The sequence below is a fragment of the Dermacentor variabilis genome, unplaced genomic scaffold, assembly GCF_050947875.1.
Source record: "Dermacentor variabilis isolate Ectoservices unplaced genomic scaffold, ASM5094787v1 scaffold_12, whole genome shotgun sequence".
NCBI classification, from domain to species: domain Eukaryota; kingdom Metazoa; phylum Arthropoda; class Arachnida; order Ixodida; family Ixodidae; genus Dermacentor; species Dermacentor variabilis.
Window position 1 is genome coordinate 61272567 of NW_027460280.1, and position 15732 is coordinate 61288298.

Genomic DNA, 15732 nt, shown 5'->3' on the forward strand with positions numbered 1-15732 from the left:
TCAGTTTGGTTATTTCTAACCGCTTAAAGTCTACTTTGCCTCTACTATCCCTAAACCCCAATGCTCTGAAAAAGTAAGCCCCGCTGCTTTGAACCGTAGGGCGAAGCACTTTACAGAAAAGTGTCAGGTGTTCAGCCGTTCCCTCCTCCTTTCCACACGCATCGCATAACGCTTCTATCCCTATAAGTACCTGACTCCGTACGTATTATAGTCCGCAATCCTCCCGTCCGTCCTGGCTTCAAACAATAGACAGCTTCGCCTAGAATTATCGAAAACATTTTCTTTTGGCAATTTCCTGCTTCAAAGTTCTGTATGTTCCCAGTGCTGATTTCGTCTGCATCCCCACTTTCCAAAGACTCTTCTCTGTTTCTTTAACCTTTTTCTTAACCGATGTTTCTTGGCTTACCACCCCTCCCCCCCCCCCCCCCCCCCCCAACTGCTGTCCAAATATTTGCCTGACAACTTTCTGGTTCGCTTCCTCCATTTTGTGTCAACATTCCTCATGTACAAGTAACTGAAAACTTTCCTAGACCACCGCCTTCCCGCCATTTTCCTCAATCGCTTCTCAAATTCTATCTTGCTGCTAGCTTCTCTGCCCTCGAATGCAGTAGCGTAGCCAGAATTTTCGTTAGGGGGGGGGGGGGGGGGGCTCGCGTTGCAGCTCGGCCTCCTCCTAATAGAATTTGCCGAGGGATCGAATACATGAATAATAACTGCATTGCCATTGCCAAAGATGCTGCAAACGAATTCTCGAGTGCTACGCACTGTCAAGACAAGTAAAATATGTATTTTTAATGTATTTTTTCATAAGCGAATATATTCGTATGTCCAAAAAAATTGTGCCAGAAATAAATGACACCAATGCTTCCATATTCTTTGTCTATTTCATAAGTAAAGAAAATATCACACGAACTTTAGAACAATATCAGTTCGAAACTGCAAAGCAGTGCACGCCGCTGATATGAAAAACGTAAAGGCCACGAAATGAACAATTTGAGGACAAGTAATTTGAAAGAAACTTTGCAATTAAAGAACCTTGTTTACATTTTTGTACAAATGCAACGGCCAGGGCAAAAATCTCAATGACGCTGTCCTTCGTTGAAATGAATTGCGCAGCAGCAGCTGTCACCGCTCGTGTATTGTGAGTAATTGCACCGAAATTATAGTCGCAACAGAGAGCACATATAAAAAGTAGGAGTTCTGCAAAATATGCATTAGAAATGCGAATATACAAATACGAATATACAGCTTGATAAAGGGCAAGGAAGTGTTACTGGAAACAAAGTTCACTGCAAGTACGCACAAAACCTCCCAGCAAGATATTTAAATATACATATACGTATCCAATAAAGCTATGTATTTGAGCAGAAGTCAGTGCATATAATGCGTCAAACAAGGCAAATAAAGCGGTTGCGCAATAACAGATCACAGAATCCTATGGGCCGCCTCCTATCCCTACATCCCCCCCCCCCCCCTGCCGACGCATTGCGTGCGACGGAACGCGACGAATTGTCTGACGTCAACACCTTGCTTGAGTACTTCTACAACATCGCCCAAGAGTGCATTATGAAATTCGTTCCAAAGAAATGCACAAAACGTAACTTTAAACACCCCTGGTACAACAGGTGTATCACCCAACTTACGCGACGAGTCAAAGGGTTTCGCAAGCGTCGGAACTCCCCACCAAACAGTCTGCATCATTTTTTAATAAGCTCACTCAGGTCAACATTAAAAATTAAAATACGTGATGCAAGATACTTCTATTATAACAATACACTGGTTACGCTCATGAAAGTTAACCCAGGGAAATTTTGGAAAACTATTAACCTTGTATCCCCGGTTTCTTCTACATTTATTATTAACGACCAACCCCTGTTCTGATCCTTCTATATCTCAAGCATTTAGCAACTACTTTACACCTGTATTTGTCTCTGACGATGGCGCTAAGCCAAGCTCCAGAGCACACGAGATGGTGCAGCCCATTTCTAATACCCAAATATCCATAGCAGGGGTTCTTTACCTACTGCTTAATATTGACACAACCAAAAATAATCAACCTGATGGTGTTCCATATGAGCTTTTTAAAAAGGTACTCGAATGGGTTTCACGTTACCTAACCATTATTTTCCAAAAATCGAGTGACTCATGCACTGTTTCTCGTCTCTGGAAAGTTGCCACTGCCGTGCCGGTCTTTAAATCTGGCAACAAACAGATGCTTCCTAACTACAGGCCAATTCCTTTAATTAACACATGTTGTAAGTTATCAGAGCATATAATTCATAAACACATCAGCAAGTTATAGCTGATAATAGCATTATCTCTAAGTGCCAACATGCGTTGCGTGCTGGCCATTCAACGGTCGCGCAGCTCATCGAACTCACTCATAACGCTGCGTTGGCACTAAACTCTCGTGGACAGATAGTTGCCATCTTTATAGATTATGCGAGAGCATTTGATGCAGCCTGTCACAATAAACTCGTTAAACTACGCTCTGCTCTTAAAAACGACGAACTATTTGACTCGCTGACTAGCTATTTGGATTCAAGGTCTCAGATTGTTTCTGTCAACAAAGCTCACCCGTCCTCAGCTACCGTTACTTTACGTGTTCCGCATGGCTTGGTCTTGGGGCCACTACTATTCATTATACAGGTTGTTCAAGGTTAGACTTTCCTGGTCTAAAAAAAAAAAAAAAGAATGCGGAGAGGAGTGCACAGAAGCCATCTGTCTACCTAGGTTATGCGGCCAGGCGGTCGCAAACTGTAAGGATAATTGTCGCCGCAATGTCAGTATTTAATTAAATTCGATAATTAACTTTTTATTTACTGCAGTTAGCATGTATATGTATAATGAAAACTAAGAGGCGGTGCGATTTGAAGACTATTCCATTTTGTACAATTTTAGTAACGCGCCTATGTCCTGAGATATGCACGTCTGAAATTACAGCCCAAGCCGTCTAATTACGCATGCGAGGACCCTCCCTAGTGTGGCGCAGCTGTTGCGTATGGTGCTCCGTCTGACAAGAATGTGAGGTGATAGGCGACGGTGATTACTTTTCGTTCTCGGCCAGCGTTTTCGTTCGTGGCCAGCGAAGCCGAAGGATGACTGTGCGGGCGACGTGAGACGAGCCCTGTTTCTTTAAGCAATTGCTTGTAGAGTGGGTGACAAGACGCCGTGCCGCTTAAGACCTCTTATGCACTCAGGTGCAGCGACATTGCGCAGCTTTATATATATATATATATATAGGAAGCTTTGTTTGCAGAATGAACGAAATTAATGCCATCTCACAACATAAAGCGACAGCATCAGCTGCCATTATTAACCACCAAAGTTTCCAGGGCGCGTTGTACACGCATAAAGAGAATCTACGACCCTGCATTGTCAGCGCTTAGGAAACGCGGGTTAATGGCTCGTTTTCTCTATGTCACCTTTTTAAAATTAGAACGCATCCACCAGTCCTCATGACAGAGCATGAAATTGTGTCCACGTAGTCAAATTGATATTTATTTAGTTACACACAGCTCCGACTCAGCCATTACTTCGGAAGTAGTGTGGATAAAAGAATTTAAAAAAAAAACAAGTACAGTGTAAATACATAGTTTCAAACATCACTTACAGCGCATACATAGACAAGGGACCAAAAGAACGACGAAGACAAGCGCCTTCGTCGCTCTTTTGGTCCCTTGTCTATGTATGCGCTGTAAGTGATGTTTGAAACAATGGAATACAAACTAGCCCATACCCAAACCTTGCTTCAATAGATCCATAGACTACATACAAACAAAACATACAAACATTTTAGAAATTTGCTTAAAATATACCATTGCTTACACAAAATTAGTTTCGAGTGATATGAAACCTACTTCAACTTAGAATATGACAACTGCCAAGAAATCGACGGTTTAAAGATGTTCGATATGCTAGTCTTCCGCCACAACACACCACATAAACCGCTCTCGCCTCGAGTCGACAACTCTGCGCAGCATTTCCAGGTCGATGCTTCTATAGGCGGTAACTATTATCACCTTCATGTCGCTGACATCGGTGGGCTCAACTGCGTAAACGCGACGTAGCCCCACAAAAAGAAATCCAGTGGAGAGAGATCAGGGGATCTCGGCGGCCAAAACACCTCTCCTTCGCGTCCAATCCATTGCCGTGGAAAGTTACAGTTTAACCAGTTCTTTGCAGTGGAGAACAAATGTGGTGGGGACCCGGCATGCTGGAACCAAACTTGCCGCAGTTCGTTGAGAGGGAGACTCGAGGCACATTTATCGACGACACCGGCAAGAATTTCGCGTGCATAATTCCTTACATCGAGGTTCTCTTCGAAGAAGTGAGGGCCAATGACTCTGTCCCCAAGTATGCCACACCATACAGTTAGGACCCTAGCGAATTTGGTGGTTGTCATGCCACAGCAGTGAGAATTTCCTGGCGACCAGTAGTGAGCATTGTGAATGTTCACCGTGCGGTTCCCTGCAAAATCGAACCTTATCAGTCCAAATCACTCTTTGTGCGAAATCTTACCTTGATCAATTTTCATTAGGGTCCAATTACAAAAGTCTGCCTCACTTAGGTCCTGATAAAGATTCACACGGTATGGATGAAATTCGTGCTTTTTAGAACGTTGTGCACTGTTCCCACGCTTTTCCCGCATTGTTTAGAAATCTCTCTGATGCTTACAGTTGGCATCGCATGCACGCAGGCCAAGGACGTCAATTTCAAAGTCCTCACCAATGATGCTCTTCTTGGGTTGTCTTTTTTTGGTGTACTGAGCCTGTTGTGAGAAAACGTCTGAAAGTGCTAAAAAATCTTGCCTTGGTTGGAACTAGCCGAACCGGATGGCGAGACGCGTACAGACTCATTGTTAATGAGGCATTGCGTTCATCTCCGACATTGATAGCACTAGATCAATTTTTCCTGCCGTAGAATAGTACCTAGACCAGAGAAAGCAGCCATTTTTCGCCGCAGAAGGTCCCAACGCAGGTCTTGATTCTTCCAACGGCCCAGCTTAGTAGAGGCAGAGTCCTTCCATGTTTTTCTGGTCACGAAACTCCGCCGTCACGCTATGGGAGAGGTTCATATGCTGCCCAAAGGTGCCGCGACGCGGCGCCACTGTGCCACAGAGGGCATCGTTCGCGTACCGAAATGCGTGCGCAGTGCGAGGCGAGCTGACTTTTCGGGTGCGTTCTGTGCATGTGCTGTGCTATTTTTCGAGTGTTGGGCTGTTTGGTTGAAGTGGTGGGGTGGGACAACGATGCCGAACACGTGTTGCGTGCCTGGGTGCCGTTCCGGCTACAAGGGCACGACCGAAAAGGTGTCGTTGTTCTGTTTACGTAATAACAAGGAGCAGCGCGAGAAATGGAAGCGGGCCATACCGCGGCAGGAAAGTGGCGGTTTTAATTTCGAATCGAAGTATACACGTGTGTGCGCGAAACACTTTGACGCCTCGGACATCTTCACTGCGTACAATTTCAACATCAACGGCGACGACGTGTCCCTGGAGCGTGAGAAGCCGACGCTGAACACATTTGCTTTATGCTTTGTTGCAACCTAAATTTGTGTTATACCAGGATAGAGTAGTTCACAGCAATAGCGCCCTTACCCCGACCATCTATGAAAGGTATAGCGTTAGAATTCCTTTAAATGCAAGTGTTAAAACAGAATAATATGCATTGTTTTATTTTCCATTGTCCTTTAGTCTTGGCTAATGATGGGCTACAATTCTTCAATTGCACGTACTTTTAAGTCTATATGCTGCTATGAGTAAGAAGGTTATTAGCACACTGTTAGCTACATTTGTATTGTGATTTGCTGAGCAAGTTTTGTCTGCATGTTTAAGTAACAGCTGAAGAAGTAGAAAGGTGGTATCTCTAACAAGCCATTTAAAAAAAATTGCTGTATTTGTGATGTGGCTACTTGTGTTCGTTTGAGAGTTCTTTAGCCGTGTCTTATGAAATGCTTATGCTTTACCACTTTCTTGTTTATAGAAACAATCGACTATGCATTCTGTACTTATTGCCATTCGTTTGCTGGTGTTTGTTTCCTGCCTCCCAATGCATACCTCTCACGTTTGATCTTATTTCTTTATGCGTATTATATCAGTGTCATGCTTTTAACAAACTTCTTGCATTGTGAATGGTGGACCGGACCATTTGTGACCGGACGCCTCCGTGCTATCTGTATTTCGCTCAGCTTATTTTACATGATAAATAAATGATCGTGCTTGTATTTTGTTTTTGCACCAACACTTTTTATTTATTTTCTTAATCGAATTATAAAGTTTTTTTTTCATTTTTCGACCATGATAAGAATATCAGGACCGGTGATTGCAACATTTTAACATATTGTAAATAGTTGCGAATTAAGAACCAAGATACCTAGTCTCGTCGTTTCTGCGTCGAAACCACGAGCAGTGAAGTGCTGGGCTTACTGACGCTTCTAAACGACTGCTTGCTAAGGCAATTGCCTAATTACAGCTAGTTTCAACTGTGCAGGTCCTAACACTTCTGGTTCGCCTTAATCCGTTGTTGAAAGCCGCACCGAAGGCATTTAGCAGGATGCGTTGTTGGGCAAGTTGGCTTCATTGTAATAGGAAACATTGGTTGCGCTTTCTAGACAATCACATGTAAGAAGACAGGACAGGTCTGTCTGTCTGTCCTGTCTTCTTACATGTGATTGTCTAGAAAGCGCAACCAATGTTTCCTATTACAATGAACCAACTTGCCCAACAACGCATCCTGCTAAATGCCTTCGGTGCGGCTTTCAACAACGGATTAAGGCGAACCAGAAGTGTTAGGACCTGCACAGTTGAAACTAGCTGTAATTAGGCAATTGCCTTAGCAAGCAGTCGTTTAGAAGCGTCAGTAAGCCCAGCACTTCACTGCTCGTGGTTTCGACGCAGAAACGACGAGACTAGGTATCTTGGTTCTTAATTCGCAACTATTTACAATATGTTAAAATGTTGCAATCACCGGTCCTGATATTCTTATCATGGTCGAAAAATGAAAAAAAAACTTTATAATTCGATTAAGAAAATAAATAAAAGTGTTGGTGCAAAACAAAATACAAGCACGATCATTTATTTATCATGTAAAATAAGCTGAGCGAAATACAGATAGCACGGAGGCGTCCGGTCACAAATGGTTCCGGTCCACCATTCACAATGCAAGAAGTTTGTTAAAAGCATGACACTGATATAATACGCATAAAGAAATAAGATCAAACGTGAGAGGTATGCATTGGGAGGCAGGAAACAAACACAGCAAACGAATGGCAATAAGTACAGAATGCATAGTCGATTGTTTCTATAAACAAGAAAGTGTAAAGCATAAGCATTTCATAAGACACGGCTAAAGAACTCTCAAACGAACACAAGTAGCCACATCACAAATACAGCAATTTTTTTTAAATGGCTTGTTAGAGATACCACTTTCTACTTCTTCAGCTGTTACTTAAACATGCAGACAAAACTTGCTCAGCAAATCACAATACAAATGTAGCTAACAGTGTGCTAATAACCTTCTTACTCATAGCAGCATATAGACTTAAAAGTACGTGCAATTGAAGAATTGTAGCCCATCATTAGCCAAGACTAAAGGACAATGGAAAATAAAACAATGCATATTATTCTGTTTTAACACTTGCATTTAAAGGAATTCTAACGCTATACCTTTCATAGATGGTCGGGGTAAGGGCGCTATTGCTGTGAACTACTCTATCCTGGTATAACACAAATTTAGGTTGCAACAAAGCATAAAGCAAATGTGTTCAGCGTCGGCTTCTCACGCTCAGGGACACGTCGTCGCCGTTGATGTTGAAATTGTACGCAGTGAAGATGTCCGAGCGTCAAAGTGTTTCGCGCACACACGTGTATACTTCGATTCGAAATTAAAACCGCCACTTTCCTGCCGCGGTATGGCCCGCTTCCATTTCTCGCGCTGCTCCTTGTTATTACGTAAACAGAACAACGACACCTTTTCGGTCGTGCCCTTGTAGCCGGAACGGCACCCAGGCACGCAACACGTGTTCGGCATCGTTGTCCCACCCCACCACTTCAACCAAACAGCCCAACACTCGAAAAATAGCACAGCACATGCACAGAACGCACCCGAAAAGTCAGCTCGCCTCGCACTGCGCACGCATTTCGGTACGCGAACGATGCCCTCTGTGGCACAGTGGCGCCGCGTCGCGGCACCTTTGGGCAGCATATGAACCTCTCCCATAGCGTGACGGCGGAGTTTCGTGACCAGAAAAACATGGAAGGACTCTGCCTCTACTAAGCTGGGCGTTGGAAGAATCAAGACCTGCGTTGGGACCTTCTGCGGCGAAAAATGGCTGCTTTCTCTGGGTCTAGGTACTATTCTACGGCAGGAAAAATTGATCTAGTGCTATCAATGTCGGAGATGAACGGCAATGCCTCATTAACAATGAGTCTGTACGCGTCTCGCCATCCGGTTCGGCTAGTTCCAACCAAGCAAGATTTTTTAGCACTTTCAGACGTTTTCTCACAACAGGCTCAGTACACCAAAAAAAGACAACCCAAGAAGAGCATCATTGGTGAGGACTTTGAAATTGACGTCCTTGGCCTGCGTGCATGCGATGCCAACTGTAAGCATCAGAGAGATTTCTAAACAATGCGGGAAAAGCGTGGGAACAGTGCACAACGTTCTAAAAAGCACGAATTTCATCCATACCGTGTGAATCTTTATCAGGACCTAAGTGAGGCAGACTTTTGTAATTGGACCCTAATGAAAATTGATCAAGGTAAGGATTTCGCACAAAGAGTGATTTGGACTGATAAGGTTCGATTTTGCAGGAACCGCACGGTGAACATTCACAATGCTCACTACTGGTCGCCAGGAAATTCTCACTGGCTGTGGCATGACAACCACCAAATTCGCTAGGGTCTAACTGTATGGTGTGGCATACTTGGGGGACAGAGTCATTGGCCCTCACTTCTTCGAAGAGAACCTCGATGTAAGGAATTATGCACGCGAAATTCTTGCCGGTGTCGTCGATAAATGTGCCTCGAGTCTCCCCTCTCAACGAACTGCGGCAAGTTTGGTTCCAGCATGCCGGGTCCCCACCCACATTTGTTCTCCACTGCAAAGAACTGGTTAAACTGTAACTTTCCACGGCAATGGATTGGACGCGAAGGAGAGGTGTTTTGGCCGCCGAGATCCCCTGATCTCTCTCCACTGGATTTCTTTTTGTGGGGCTACGTCGCGTTTACGCAGTTGAGCCCACCGATGTCAGCGACATGAAGGTGATAATAGTTACCGCCTATAGAAGCATCGACCTGGAAATGCTGCGCAGAGTTGTCGACTCGAGGCGAGAGCGGTTTATGTGGTGTGTTGTGGCGGAAGACTAGCATATCGAACATCTTTAAACCGTCGATTTCTTGGCAGTTGTCATATTCTAAGTTGAAGTAGGTTTCATATCACTCGAAACTAATTTTGTGTAAGCAATGGTATATTTTAAGCAAATTTCTAAAATGTTTGTATGTTTTGTTTGTATGTAGTCTATGGATCTATTGAAGCAAGGTTTGGGTATGGGCTAGTTTGTATTCCATTGTTTCAAACATCACTTACAGCGCATACATAGACAAGGGACCAAAAGAGCGACGAAGGCGCTTGTCTTCGTCGTTCTTTTGGTCCCTTGTCTATGTATGCGCTGTAAGTGATGTTTGAAACTATGTATTTACACTGTACTTGTTTTTTTTTTAAATTCTTTTATCCACACTACTTCCGAAGTAATGGCTGAGTCGGAGCTGTGTGTAACTAAATAAATATCAATTTGACTACGTGGACACAATTTCATGCTCTGTCATGAGGACTGGTGGATGCGTTCTAATTTTAAAAAGGTGACATAGAGAAAACGAGCCATTAACCCGCGTTTCCTAAGCGCTGACAATGCAGGGTCGTAGATTCTCTTTATGCGTGTACAACGCGCCCTGGAAACTTTGGTGGTTAATAATGGCAGCTGATGCTGTCGCTTTATGTTGTGAGATGGCATTAATTTCGTTCATTCTGCAAACAAAGCTTCCTATATATATATATATATATAAAGCTGCGCAATGTCGCTGCACCTGAGTGCATAAGAGGTCTTAAGCGGCACGGCGTCTTGTCACCCACTCTACAAGCAATTGCTTAAAGAAACAGGGCTCGTCTCACGTCGCCCGCACAGTCATCCTTCGGCTTCGCTGGCCACGAACGAAAACGCTGGCCGAGAACGAAAAGTAATCACCGTCGCCTATCACCTCACATTCTTGTCAGACGGAGCACATACGCAACAGCTGCGCCACACTAGGGAGGGTCCTCGCATGCGTAATTAGACGGCTTGGGCTGTAATTTCAGACGTGCATATCTCAGGACATAGGCGCGTTACTAAAATTGTACAAAATGGAATAGTCTTCAAATCGCACCGCCTCTTAGTTTTCATTATACATATACATGCTAACTGCAGTAAATAAAAAGTTAATTATCGAATTTAATTAAATACTGACATTGCGGCGACAATTATCCTTACAGTTTGCGACCGCCTGGCCGCATAACCTAGGTAGACAGATGGCTTCTGTGCACTCCTCTCCGCATTCTTTTTTTTTTTTTTTTAGACCAGGAAAGTCTAACCTTGAACAACCTGTATAATGAATAGTAGTGGCCCCAAGACCAAGCCATGCGGAACACGTAAAGTAACGGTAGCTGAGGACGGGTGAGCTTTGTTGACAGAAACAATCTGAGACCTTGAATCCAAATAGCTAGTCAGCGAGTCAAATAGTTCGTCGTTTTTAAGAGCAGAGCGTAGTTTAACGAGTTTATTGTGACAGGCTGCATCAAATGCTCTCGCATAATCTATAAAGATGGCAACTATCTGTCCACGAGAGTTTAGTGCCAACGCAGCGTTATGAGTGAGTTCGATGAGCTGCGCGACCGTTGAATGGCCAGCACGCAACGCATGTTGGCACTTAGAGATAATGCTATTATCAGCTATAACTTGCTGATGTGTTTATGAATTATATGCTCTGATAACTTACAACATGTGTTAATTAAAGGAATTGGCCTGTAGTTAGGAAGCATCTGTTTGTTGCCAGACTTTAAAGACCGGCACGGCAGTGGCAACTTTCCAGAGACGAGAAACAGTGCATGAGTCACTCGATTTTTGGAAAATAATGGTTAGGTAACGTGAAACCCCATTCGAGTACTTTTTAAAAAGCTCATATGGAACACCATCAGGTTGATTATTTTTGGTTGTGTCAATATTAAGCAGTAGGTAAAGAACCCCCTGCTATGGATATTTGGGTATTAGAAATGGGCTGCACCATCTCGTGTGCTCTGGAGCTTGGCTTAGCGCCATCGTCAGAGACAAATACAGGTGTAAAGTAGTTGCTAAATGCTTGAGATATAGAAGGATCAGAACAGGGGTTGGTCGTTAATAATAAATGTAGAAGAAACCGGGGATACAAGGTTAATAGTTTTCCAAAATTTCCCTGGGTTAACTTTCATGAGCGTAACCAGTGTATTGTTATAATAGAAGTATCTTGCATCACGTATTTTAATTTTTAATGTTGACCTGAGTGAGCTTATTAAAAAATGATGCAGACTGTTTGGTGGGGAGTTCCGACGCTTGCGAAACCCTTTGACTCGTCGCGTAAGTTGGGTGATACACCTGTTGTACCAGGGGTGTTTAAAGTTACGTTTTGTGCATTTCTTTGGAACGAATTTCATAATGCACTCTTGGGCGATGTTGTAGAAGTACTCAAGCAAGGTGTTGACGTCAGACAATTCGTCGCGTTCCGTCGCACGCAATGCGTCGGCAGGGGGGGGGGGGGGATGTAGGGATAGGAGGCGGCCCATAGGATTCTGTGATCTGTTATTGCGCAACCGCTTTATTTGCCTTGTTTGACGCATTATATGCACTGACTTCTGCTCAAATACATAGCTTTATTGGATACGTATATGTATATTTAAATATCTTGCTGGGAGGTTTTGTGCGTACTTGCAGTGAACTTTGTTTCCAGTAACACTTCCTTGCCCTTTATCAAGCTGTATATTCGTATTTGTATATTCGCATTTCTAATGCATATTTTGCAGAACTCCTACTTTTTATATGTGCTCTCTGTTGCGACTATAATTTCGGTGCAATTACTCACAATACACGAGCGGTGACAGCTGCTGCTGCGCAATTCATTTCAACGAAGGACAGCGTCATTGAGATTTTTGCCCTGGCCGTTGCATTTGTACAAAAATGTAAACAAGGTTCTTTAATTGCAAAGTTTCTTTCAAATTACTTGTCCTCAAATTGTTCATTTCGTGGCCTTTACGTTTTTCATATCAGCGGCGTGCACTGCTTTGCAGTTTCGAACTGATATTGTTCTAAAGTTCGTGTGATATTTTCTTTACTTATGAAATAGACAAAGAATATGGAAGCATTGGTGTCATTTATTTCTGGCACAATTTTTTTGGACATACGAATATATTCGCTTATGAAAAAATACATTAAAAATACATATTTTACTTGTCTTGACAGTGCGTAGCACTCGAGAATTCGTTTGCAGCATCTTTGGCAATGGCAATGCAGTTATTATTCATGTATTCGATCCCTCGGCAAATTCTATTAGGAGGAGGCCGAGCTGCAACGCGAGCCCCCCCCCCCCCCCCCCCCCCCCCCCCCCCTAACGAAAATTCTGGCTACGCTACTGCATTCGAGGGCAGAGAAGCTAGCAGCAAGATAGAATTTGAGAAGCGATTGAGGAAAATGGCGGGAAGGCGGTGGTCTAGGAAAGTTTTCAGTTACTTGTACATGAGGAATGTTGACACAAAATGGAGGAAGCGAACCAGAAAGTTGTCAGGCAAATATTTGGACAGCAGTTGGGGGGGGGGGGGGGGGGAGGGGGTGGTAAGCCAAGAAACATCGGTTAAGAAAAAGGTTAAAGAAACAGAGAAGAGTCTTTGGAAAGTGGGGATGCAGACGAAATCAGCACTGGGAACATACAGAACTTTGAAGCAGGAAATTGCCAAAAGAAAATGTTTTCGATAATTCTAGGCGAAGCTGTCTATTGTTTGAAGCCAGGACGGACGGGAGGATTGCGGACTATAATACGTACGGAGTCAGGTACTTATAGGGATAGAAGCGTTATGCGATGCGTGTGGAAAGGAGGAGGGAACGGCTGAACACCTGACACTTTTCTGTAAAGTGCTTCGCCCTACGGTTCAAAGCAGCGGGGCTTACTTTTTCAGAGCATTGGGGTTTAGGGATAGTAGAGGCAAAGTAGACTTTAAGCGGTTAGAAATAACCAAACTGAAGTGATATTACTGGTGGCTAAAATTGAGGCAAGAGTGAAATTTCACCCTCTTTAAGTACAAAATATATTATCCATCCATCCACCTATCCATCCATCCAACTTTGCCTACCGCTGTACGCATTCGTCTGGTTTGGTTATCGCAGCCCTGCCTGGTGCTGGCGGCCCTTTCTCTTCCCCCACATTGGTAGGCCTAAATCACGTTGTCCGATAGTCGGCACCCGCTGTTCGAGCTAGTTAGTGTTTCACGAGTCGCAAAACCGCCGGTATACGCATTGCCGTGTTGGGCCTCACGCAGACTGCGACAGCTCCTGGCCTCGTTTCAATCTCGCCCTAATCTGCGAAGCTGAGGCCTCGAGGTCGACCGCACAGAATCGAAGCGAGCCGGCGTGCCCTCGGGCTGCCACGTATCGAGCAGAGCGTTGCCGTTTCAGTCGCGCTGGTGGCAGGGGTGCTGAGGGGGCCTGAACAGGCCGCGGTACGCGTCGTTGTAACAAAGGGCGATAATTGAGGCTATTCAGCTGCGAAAGGGGTCTCTAATTTCGTCTTTTGTCTGTCGGCATGCGGGTAAATGAACCCCCGAATTGTGCGTACCCGCGATACTTTTTTTCCGCCGAAGGAAAAAAAAAGGGGGGGGGGAAGAAATACTGCGGTTTTCTACCAGCTTTCTTTTTTTTCTTTACGCTATTCCGAATGCTCGACATGAGATTACTTTGTAGCCTCCAATTGGGCTCTCTGTGGTTCACGATGCTTTCGGCACCACACTCGCTTGATAGCCGCTCGCGTTTCGCGTCTAAGTTCTGTTCTCGCAAAGATACAGCAATAGTTTTTAAAAAAGCGCACGTCGGTATATGGTTTGCAGTTTTTCTGTTGGCCATGGACCTAACAATTTCCTAAGGATAGTGGCCATCTATCCAAGCCATGTATAGTTTTTTCGACGAGGTTATTGCGGGGAGCATCGTGATTTTTACAGTGTAGAAGAAGGTGCTCTATGTCTTCTTCAGCCCCTTCCCATGAGCATGTAGCAGTGTTAGTTTTTCTTGTCCTGTACCGGAAGCTTTTAGTATAGGAAGCGCCTAGTCGAAGCCTATGAACTGTTGTTTCAACAGATCGGCTTATTTTAAACGGAATATTGAATTATATCCAGGATCTAGGCTATATAATTGAGAGTTCTGAGCATCATATATGAACCTAGTTTCTTTGGACAATCTACGCATAGTTTGTTCTATAGACATCGCGCATCACTCGCCGCTGGAGGAAGTAGTGATAATTCATTTTCTTGATATGCTGCACGTGCCATGTGATCAGCTGTTACATTTCTATGATTTCACAGTGATTTGGAATCATTCATTCCGGTATGCTTTTGTCCTCGGGTAGGCCAGCTCGGGCCTGAAATAGAAAGTAGAGCTACAAGCAGCGATGTACTTGAGCGCAGTGTAAACCTGCTTGTCAGAAGAAAAGTAAAGTTGTTTGCCTCCTGTGACGATGCCGAGTCCAGTCCGCTCAACCGACGCAAGAAGGATGCTCTGTAATGAGCGCCTGGCGCTCGCTTGTCGCGTCAGCGTACCGCGAGTGGTGCTGTTCGTATGATCCACACACGCGTTACGCCTTTTGCTTTGCAGCTTGTTCATATGTGCTGTTCTCGCCCTTTCCGGTGACCATAGGATTGGACACAAAGATGAGCGCGCAAGAAGGGCTTGGCCTGATGACGCCGTGCCCTTTTGTGTCACTGGTGCAGTCGGTCAAGCTGGGAGATGGCGCGCCGCTGCGCTCTCGCTCACCCGTTGACGGGCGCTCACCAGGGAGTGTCGCGCTGCTGTACCCGTTGCGGGCGGCTGACACTCGCGGCGTCCATCTCGAGAGACGGCTCGCTATCATAGCTGCGCTGCCCAATCAAAGTGGACGAGGCGTTCGTGGTCAACTGGGTCTTTTGTCTTTTCTCGGCCGCTCGTCGCCCGCGCTCTCTCTGCACTGCGGCCTCGGTGTAGTTCGCGAACGTGCCAGCTGTGCGGGCAGTGGCGGGTGCTGGGGTGCGAAACCTCTGCCGTTCGCCGCTTGTGCTCACGGCATCGATGTTTCTAAGACAAGTTTCAAGTCGCGTTGGCTAGCGCACTGGGTTGAACTTGCCAGAGCTATAACCTGCTTAAAGGGACGCTAAAGAGCAACATTGTATCAGTTCAATGTAGCTTTCTGTCATAACTACGAATTATTAATTTGGCGGAAGAACGGGAATTGTCACTGGAGAAAGTAAATGCCAAACTTTTCTTTTTCAACATCGCGCTTTTAGCTGCGGGCGCGGTATTTCAACGTGACGTCACGGATTTCAACGTGCTTACTCGTACTTGTGCACTCTTGGCGCAGGGGGGTGTTCTCAAACCTGCTAGGTTGAGTCTCTTGATTCTTTAGAATGAAATGCAGTCATTTTCGGACAAGAAAAC

At 44.7% G+C, this 15732-nt stretch overlaps 1 protein-coding gene across 4 annotated transcripts in view; it reads right to left on the reverse strand.

Moving 5' to 3' along the window:
* Positions 1-15732, reverse strand: part of trio (trio Rho guanine nucleotide exchange factor) — a 299147-nt gene that overhangs the window by 121855 nt on the left and 161560 nt on the right. The gene's annotated exons all lie outside the window — the stretch shown is intronic.